This window comes from Impatiens glandulifera, unplaced genomic scaffold, assembly GCF_907164915.1.
Source record: "Impatiens glandulifera unplaced genomic scaffold, dImpGla2.1, whole genome shotgun sequence".
Classification (NCBI taxonomy): domain Eukaryota; kingdom Viridiplantae; phylum Streptophyta; class Magnoliopsida; order Ericales; family Balsaminaceae; genus Impatiens; species Impatiens glandulifera.
In genome coordinates, this window is record NW_025919114.1 from 38,123 (window position 1) to 48,982 (window position 10,860).

Consider the following 10,860-nt stretch of genomic DNA (forward strand, 5'->3'; position numbering starts at 1 on the left):
AATGCATTATATACTTATATTAGTTTTTCATATATTTTAAGATAGATAATTATTTTTATTACTTACATTTTTAAATATTTTTATTTATTTAAATATTAAATTTTATAAAAATTAAATTTCGAAAATATTGTCTTATCCAAACATAAAGACGGTCAAGATTCAGGTAACATACATTTATATTCATGAAACATCTTATTTTCATTTTTTTATTAAATATAATGTAAGAATTATTGTCCATTATTATATAATATATATAATAAATATATATTGAATAAATATATTTAATTTCTTTTAAAAAATGAACAACAAGTTGTGTCAGAAAATGGTAAATTTCAAAATATATTAACCCTTAATTCATACAAATTTCCTTGCGAAAACTAAATTTCTTACTTCGAAATTTTATACCATATTACATGCTTTATCTAAAAGTTATTTCAAGTTTAATTCAGGTTTAGTTTAAAAATATTTATAGTTTTTTAAAATTATTTATTTATTAATTGTTATCCAATGTGCAGTACTACATTGTGAATAACTATTACACTTATAATTTTCAGCATTATGTGTTTTCAAGTACTGCCTATGATACAAAAAATAGATTTATTTGATTAATTTATAAGCCCACACATATCATACTTTAATAATGATAGATAAGTGAAAATTAAAACTAATGTCAAAAATCTGTGTCAATATTTGTATATAATTATTAAATATCATATATTACTCTAATAATATATATTTAAAATAATTTTATATTTGTAAGTAGTTTTTGTGCAACTTTTTTAATTTTCAGCACAACTTTTTGTTTATTTTTATTAAATATAATTTTTTAATTTTAATATATAACGAAAAAATAGTATAAAAATTATATTAAATAATTTAATTTAATAGTATTATAAATATATGTATTTGGAAATATTTACTAAAGGTTAAAAATAAATTAGTTAAGAAATAATTGATATCTAAAATTATCTAGGGACTTAAGTATATTTTATACATATATTATACATAAATAAAATGAGAAAATATTTTTAAAGAAACCCTGATATTAGTTTCATTTATTCTACTCCCAACTTCTCTATAATAATATAATTTTATTTTTCACGTTCAGCTTTATTCTTACCCAAATAGTTCATATTTAACTAATTAATTAATAAATGATATAATTGTAAAATTTAAAATTATTTATGAACTAAAATATTCGTTAAACTTAGATTAGTAATAATTAAAACAGGAAGATATTTTTTTTACAAATTTTTATATTTCATTTATTTATTTTACTTTACAGTTTTTTAATATTCAGTTTACTTTTTATATTATATTTTATTGTAATTAGTTCTCTCAAAATTTATAAAAAAAACAATTACAATAATTATTTCAGTATTAATTGGAAACCAAAATATCGGTTATATAATAATTAAATACGATCAATTTATTTATTAAATTGTTACTGTCAATGTTTGTGATATTTTATATAAAATAACCAAATATCAGTTATGTAAATATAAATTTATTTATTTGATAATTGTAAAAATAATGTTTGTCTTTCTACTAATCAAAATTATTATGAAATATGTTTACACTAATAATTAATAAATTTTACACAAAAAAAATACTTATTTTCAAGAGTTAATTTTTAAAAAAGTACTAATAATTAATTAACTGTACCCAAAATAAATTTATAATTATTATTAAATAATAAGAAATAATTAATAAAAAAAAATTAAATTTAACAATAATATTTTTTTGTAGAATAAGTTATTTATAAAAGTTATAAAGAAAAAAAAGTAAAAAAACATTAACTAGTAAAATAAAAATTAGAGACAAAAAAATGTTAAATTAGATAATTTAAACCATATATAATCTTTCTGAATAGGTTAGAAAGAATAATTCAACCTAAAATAGACAACTTAAATTTGAATTAAAAAAAAAATGTATTTGTTGTTTGTAGGCTAGTTCTCTTGAATCACAGTCCAGAAAGCATCCCAACATAATTGTAATCATGTTGTGCAACAGTTTGGATCATTTTTGTTTCACCCCGATCATGTTTGATCAAAATAAAAATTTTCAAAACATATTTTAGATTACATATTTTAGTAGTTAACAAATCTAACTTTAACAAATTAGAAAGCGTAAATCTCAAAAATAATTTTTAATTTTAAAAAATACGTCTAAAACGTCTTTAAATATCATTTTATTTAAAAATATGACAAATTAATTAAGAAGACGATGATAATATGTTAAAATAAGATATCACACAATTTGTTCATTTGAGAAAACTTTACATGACTATTATTTTGATAATTCGACTCTCAAATGACACAATTCAAAGTTCGAATCTCATATAATAAAACAATTCAAATTCGAGCCTCAAATAACAATTACACAAATTATTATTTACGTCAATTTATCATTATTATTTCTAAATAAACTTATAATATACATAAATATTTAACAATACGAAATAATAAGATTTTAGAAATATAATAATTTCTAAAAAAAATAAATAAACTTTTTATTTAAATAATACAGAAATTTATGAATAACCAAACAAACAAAATAATTAACAATAAAGAAATATAAATTAATCTCTCAACTCTTAATAATGTTAAAATTACACATCCAACTGTAAGTTATATATTTTTAACATATTTATGGTAATGTTTAAAATAATAATTATAGCAATTCTCAAAAATTTAATATATATATAATATTTTGAATGATAAGCCTACTTATAATTTTACATAAAGTTTTATAAATTAAAAAAAATAAGACTTCACACACCATTACCCTCTACTTTTTTTCTAGTCACGGCACTTGAAACCAATCCTAACGTGCTTCATACTTACACACGTATAACCCAATGTTTAATTTATTTATAAATAATTGAATTTTTTTATTCGAAATCACAATAACTCCTTATTTCCATAATATAATATGTACCTCTTAATTGATGATATCAACTTGTGTGAATAAAAAATTTAGATATATTATAATATATATATATATATATTTATCTCGACCCGCGTAATAATTAGGTTCCAATCAAAAAAATGCGTTTTTTTTAAGTAAAAATCAAACATTAAATATTTATTTTTAAATAAGACATTTTCATTTAAACTATACTAATATATTATTGTGATATGTTGTTATTAATATTAATATATATAAGTTTGATAAAATAATATATTTAAAAATATCAAATTGTTAAGATATAAATGAATTATCCTAAACATTAAATGAAATGAGGAAAGAAGTCATTAGACTCAATAATGTAAAAAAAAAAAGAAAAAAAGGAAAGTGAGATATCCCACATTTTTAGATATCAAAATATGGATTCAATATTGAAGCTAAGCATTCACACAAATAAGATTTTTTTCATTTGAGCTATAGTATAAATTAGTCTAATAGTTTCTTATTAACATTAATATATATAAGTTTAAAATATATAATTATATAATAAAAAGTTTTAAGGATTAAAATGCATTATATATATAAGTTTTTCATATATTTTAAGATATATAATTTATTTTATTACTTACATTTTTAAATATTTTTATTTATTTAAATATTAAATTTTTAATATGAAGATATATAATTTATTTTATTACTTACATTATTACTTCATTTTTAAATATATAATTATATAATAAAACGTTTTAAGGATTAAAATGCATTATATACTTATATTAGTTTTTCATATATTTTAAGATATATAATTTATTTTATTACTTACATTTTTAAATATTTTTATTTATTTAAATATTAAATTTTTAATATGAAGATATATAATTTATTTTATTACTTACATTATTACTTCATTTTTAAATATTTAAATAAAAATTAAATTTCGAAAATATTGTCTTATCCTAATATGAAGACGATCAAGATTCCGGTGACATACATTATTTATATTAATCAAACATCTCATTTTCAATTTTTTATTAAATATAATGTAAGAATTATTTTCCATTATTATATAATATATATAATAACTATATATTGAATAAATATATTTTATTTCTTTTAAAAAATGAACAACAAGTTGTGTCAGAATATGTTAAATTTAAAATATATTAACCCTTAATATTTATAAATTTCCTTGTGAAACCTATATTTCTTACTTCAAAATTTTATACTATATTACATGCTTTATCTAAAACTTATTTCAAGTTTAATTTAGGTTTAGTTTAAAAGTATTTATAGTTTTTTAAATTTATTTATTTATTAATTGTTATCCAATGTGCTGTACTAAATTATGAACAACTATTACACTTATAATTTTCAGCATTTTGTGTTTTAAAGTACTGCATATGATAAAAAAAGGTTTATTTGATTAATTTATAAGTCACACATATCATACTTTAATAATGATATATATGTGAAAATTAAAACTAATGTCAAAAAAGCTGTGTCAATATTTGTATATAATTACTAAATATCATATATTACTCTAATAATATATATTTAAAATAATATATATTACTTTAAGTTTTCGGGCAACATGTTTAATTTTTAGCAAAATTTTTTGTTTATTTTTATTAAATATAATGTTTTAATTTTAATATATAACGAAAAAATAGTATAAAAATTATATTAAATAATTTAATTTAATTGTATTATAAAGATATGTATTTGGAAATATTTACTAAAGGTTAAAAATAAATTAGTTAAGAAATAATTGATATCTAAAGTTATTTAAGGACTAAAGTATATTTTATACATATATTATACATAAATAATATGATAAAATATCTTTAAAGAAACTCTGATATTGGTTTCATTTATTTTACTCCCAACTTCTCTATAATAAACTAATTTTAGTTTTCACATTCAGTCTTATTCTTACCCAAATAGTTCATATTTAACTAATTAATTAATAAATAATAAAATTGTAAAATTTTAAATTATTTATGAAATAAACATTCGTTAAACTTAGATTAGTAATAATTAAAACAGAAAGATGTTTTTTACAAATTTTTATATTTTATTTATTTATTTTACTGAACAGTTTTTTAATAATTTTTACAGTTTACTTTTTACATTATATTTTATTGTAATTAGTTATCTCAAAATTTATAAAAAAAAAACAATTACAATAATTATTTTTGTATTAATTGGAAACCAAAATATCGGTTATATAATAATTAAATACGATCAATTTATTTATTAAATTGTTACGGTTAAAGTTTATGATATTTTGTAAAAATAACCAAATATCAGTTATGTAAATATAAATTTATTTATTTATTAATTTTAACAATAATGTTAGATAAATTAGATGGGTTAAAATAAGAACTTAACAAAAACAAATTTCTTGTGCAGGAACGGTCAAAATCTTTGAACGGTCAAGAATGTGACCGGTTAAGAAACTAACCGATCAAGAATTAAACCGGTTAGAAGAAGAAGCAAAGGATGTATCCAAAACCGGAAGTTATCCGATGAACCTGAAGCTATGAACAACCGGTAGACATCCCAAACCGAAATGCAGTATCCAACCGGAAAACCGATGAAGAGACTACTTAAAGAAAGATGTCAAGATTATCAAACTAAGTACAATCTACAAATTGGTGCAAACAAACACTTTGAGTATCTGCGGAAGATGATATCAAAGGAACAGACTATGACATTGCCATATCCATACAAGTCTGATGATACTCTGAAGGCTACAGAAGATTGCCTGAAGAAACAGTTACCATTTTGGTACAAGTCAAAGGTGCAGTCTTCCAAATATAGGCAACCGGCCAACCGGCAGTTGCCATATTAAGTAAAAGACAAATGAAGTCGGTCTGCTTCATGCCTTGTAAACTTAAACCGCAATTAATGCAATGCTGAAACTTTGCTCAACCAATCAGAATCAAGGATTACCCTCAAGGTATCCGTTGAAGAAATGTGACCGTTCTAGAGGAGTAAATGCAGTCACAAGTTACCAGTTCAAGAGTTACAGAAATTGAGAAGAATTACAACATTTAAGAGTGCTAACAACCCAAGTTACGAGTTGTGTTTATCTCTCTATAATATTAAAAGTCTAAGTGTAGATTTGAAGTGTGATTACAATTTCTGTGAGAATTGTAAGAGTGTTTATCGAGCAGTAAATAAGTCTCGATAGTGTAGTGTGGTTGAGTATTCCTTAGTGAATATCCTTCTCGCGGTTTCGAGAAGAAGGGGTGACGTATGAGTTTTATCTCCGAACATCCATAAAAACCTGTGTCTTAATCTTTACTTTCTGTCGGTTCTGCTTTCTAACCGGCTCACACTATCATAACCGAATTACATCATTCTAACCGATTCACTAAACCTCAAACCGACCTCCTAATCTCCAAACCGATATTCTCCGAAACCTATCTCTATTCATCCTGTGTGTTTGTTGCTTCAGTCTGAAACAAACCACTTCCGCACTTGAACTCGGTTCAAGAGTTTGTGACAGCCTGTGTAGTATTGAAACCAGGTGTTAATCTCTAACTGGATTAAACACGAACTGTTGAGTGTTGTCAGAAAGAGTAAACCGGTCAGACCCTAGTCCCCCATCGTCGATCTAGATCCTAACAAATAATATTTGTCTTTCTACTAATAAAATTATTATGAAATATGTTTACACTAATAATTAATAAACTTTACACAAAAAAAGTACTTATTTTCAAGAGTTCATTTTTAAAAAAGTACTAATAATTAATTAACTGTACCCAAAATAAATTTATAATTATTATTAGATAATAAAAAATAATTAATAAAAAAAATTTAAACTTAACTATAATATTTTTTGGTAGAATAAGTTATTTATAAAAGTTAAAAAAAAAGTAAAAAAAACAATAACTAGTAAAATAAAAATTAGTGACAAAAAAGATGTTAAATTATTAGATCATTTAAACCATATCTAATCCAATCTAAATTTAAATTTAATCTATATTTAAAAATATAATGGTTTGAATTACGAATTTCATAAATATAATTTGAATTTAGTATAGATCCGATAAAACAGATTGGATATACTCATCTCCTCGCCCCTTCCCGTCAATACATATCTCTCTTTCAAAATAACCCTTACTGTAATAAAAATAAATCAATACAAACAAATTAAATAATTTATAAAATATACAATAATAACATCATTTTTCTAAGAATTTTTAGTTTCTTATAGTTATTTTTTTTTTTTCATTAAAAAGAAAGTAGACTAATGCTTATTGTTTTTAGCTGTATGTGAAAATAAAAATTATAATAAAAAATTTTGACACCACACTATCACAGACAAAACTCAGTCATCGAATATCTTCTCGGTATGTGCGACACTAGTCTAGATTGCCTCAATTCTAGCTAGTCAGCCTCTTAAAAGATGCAAGAAAAAATATCACTTTGAGAGAGAAAAAACTTGTATATTGTTTATTGCTTTACAATTGTGAGGTATATGAGGTGATTGGTTTATTGCCAAGACTTATTTATATACAAGCGGATGATCATTCTACATCCTCCTTAACTTATGCCTTTCTAGACTCTTCTATTATCTAACTTAGACTTAGGAATTTATAGAGAATTTTAGAGAGTTCAATTATCCTCCATAATATATATTAAGCATTAAGCATTAAGCATTAAGAATTAAACATTAAGCGTTAAGCGTTAAGCGTTAAGCGTTAAGCGTTAAGCGTTAAGCGTTAAGCGTTAAGCGTTAAGCGTTAAGCGTTTAGCATTTAGCGTTTAGCGTTTAGCGTTAAGCGTTAAGCGTTAGCCGTTAAGCGTTAGGCGTTAGGCGTTAGGCATCAATCGTGAAGTGTCAATCGTGAAGCGTCAATCGTGAAGCGTCAAGCGTGAAGCGTTAGGCATTAAGCGTTAGGCGTTAAGCGTTAGGCATCAATCGTGAAGTGTCAATCGTGAAGCGTCAATCGTGAAGCGTCAAGCGTGAAGCGTCTAGCGTCAAGCGTCAAGCGTCAAGCGTCAAGCATCAAACATCAAGCATTAAGTATTAAGAAAATTTCTTTGACATTATTTTCATAAAAATTTGTAGAACCAATATCTTCAAAAAGATATTATGAAATAGATGGAAAAAAAAATTATAAAGTCTTTGTATGACTTATAACAAATTTTATAATAATGATATGAAAATTGAATCATACTTCGATTAAAAATTAATGTGACAATTATATATGTCATGAAGACAATGAAAATTATTTCATTACGTGTTTTTGTACGATATTTTTATTGTTGAAAATTACGATAAAAATGATTAAAATCCACTAAGGTCGTAATTGCACTATACGAAATATTATGTTGTTACCAAATGATATATTTATATTATTAAATGAAAAAATTTACGTCCGCAAGTGAATATCTTTACACTTGGAAGTGCAATCTACGGATGGAAATTTTCTATAAAAATTATTATTAAAATATTAAACGTTATAATCTATATTTTTGACTTATGTCGAAAAATAAAACATTTTTATGAAAAATATGTAATTGAATACACGAATACATAATAGTTCAAAGATATTTTGTCTAGTAGTTAGTCAAGTAAACAATATTTTCATACAAAATAATTTAAATTGTAAGCATTTACGAATCACTATGCTTCTTATTAGAAAATGTTCCAATGTTATCTAAGAATGTACAAACGGGAATTTCTAACTATTGTTGTGATCGATTTTTTTTTTAAAAAATATTTTTTGATCAACTAGTTTGAAAATTCTGGGACACTCCTTAAAAAGAATTTATTTTTTGAAAACGTGAGGGAAATTAATTTTAATGTTTGAAAAATTGAAGTTTTAAAAATAAGGCTTTGTAGACAACTCTATATCTTACCTTCCCGTCGAATCTGGGAGGGATTGGGAGTTTTTTAATGGGAAGTATGTCATAGGCCTTTTTTTTAACTTTTTTCAATATTAATTAACCTCACGACTAGAGAGTCGCCACCTAATTTCAAAAATTAGGAATTTAAGAGATGTAAGTTCGGCGTTTGGTTACGTGTGGGAAAGGGTTTTTTTAGACGCCATGTCCCACAACGCCCCTAAGGTCTCTATTAATTAATTTTGGCCTTTTTTATTTATTACGCTTTACATTTTAGGGTTTTCCAATTTAAACATTTAATGGGTTTGCATGAGATAAACAAATAAGCAAAGATAAAAGAAAACAAGAGCAAATAATTCACACATAAAGTTATCCTAAAAATCAAATCTAGGCAAGTTATTAATCAAAAATTAATTGCCCTAAGTTTAGATTAATTTTTAAGAAACTTTAGTGAATTATTTAAAGGTCTAAAATTATTTTTAATAAACAAATAATAAAATAAATAATAAAAAAAATAAAAAAGCTGAAGACTGCAGCAAACGTCGCCTGGAAAGCGTCAGAAGTCTGATTCAGCAGCAGCTGGAGCAGAGCAAGCGTCGTCTGGAAAGCGCCGAGACCCTGGGATAAGTGCTGGAAGGCTGAAGAACAAGCGTCGCCTTGTAGAATAACTTGCTGTTTTTTTGGTTCACCTAATCCTAGCTAAAAAAATTAATTGGTGATCCAAAAAATGGATCCCAATTAACATGAAACTTTGTAGAAACATTATAATAATACAATTAAACATTTATATAAATTAAAAAAAGTTTAGATCTAGTTATTCAAAAAATATAAAAATAAAAATCAACTATACGAAATAAGGCCAATTTTACATTTTTTTTTATTTTGTAGTATTTTTGAAAACTTTTTCTGCTTTTTTTTAATTTATTTACATGTTATTTCTATTCTACTTATTTACATGATTAAGGTACATCAATAAAACCTACACGCCTATCAAAAAAATAAATTTAAAGGAAATCATGCATAATATAAAGTACAAAGAATATAAAATTTCAAATGAAAGTAAAATTCAAATTCAAATTTAAAGAAACAAAAGAAAGGAAAAAGAGCTTACAAAGGGGTTGCTCTTTATATCCTTGCAAAAAAAATGAAAACCCTAAGCAAGAGACTTGTGACTCAACAAATCTAGTTGGTGCTCTTGCTTAGGTTTTTTTAGAAAAGTGGGGTCTAATTCGGTAGCCTGGGTAAGTGAATGTGTAAAGAGAGAGGAAGAGAGAGAAGAAAGTGAAAATTGAAGGTCGAGAGTTGAAAGTTGAGAAGGTCATTAAGAGAGATATTTATAGGCAAAGCTATGAAACCCTAAGGCCCAAAGGCCCATTTAACATTTACAAATGTTTAAAATAATGGATCAATCTCCACTTGACATGTCACTAAATATCAAGCTTTCATCCAATGAGATTTAAGCTTTATTTAATAAATGATGTAATACTTGGTCATTTTAATTTTTAATTAAAAATGACCAAGCCTTCATGCTTCTCTTCAACACACGCTGAATTATTCTTCCTTTGACAACTTCTTCTTTTATTTTAGCAACCTCGTTTTTTTTCTTTTACCTAGGATGCTTCTCATGATTGTGTAACACCGTTATCTTTTTATTTTTGCACGTTATCCCCTTTACACACCCCTTCATCCTACAAAAAAAAGATTTTGTTAAAAACACAAATAAACAATTTTATTTTTAACTATTCCTATTTATAAGGAACAATTCTAATTAAATAAATAAAATATTAACCAACTTATTCAAGAAATCAAATCTCAAAGTCTAATCTAACTAATTTAACAAACTAATCTAATTAAAAGAAAACAAAATATAACTAACGAAATTTTATAAAAACGTTAATATATATTTTTTAAAATAATTTTTTTTATAAATACCCAGGGTAATTAGTTAAATAAAACCTTGAATATTCTAAGTATAATAACTTCTCTAAGTGTTGTAACATATACAAATTACTACCTTAACTTTATTAAGAATCCAAAATACATTATTTTCAAAAACTCAATTGTTCTAAAAATAATCGTCTTTAATAT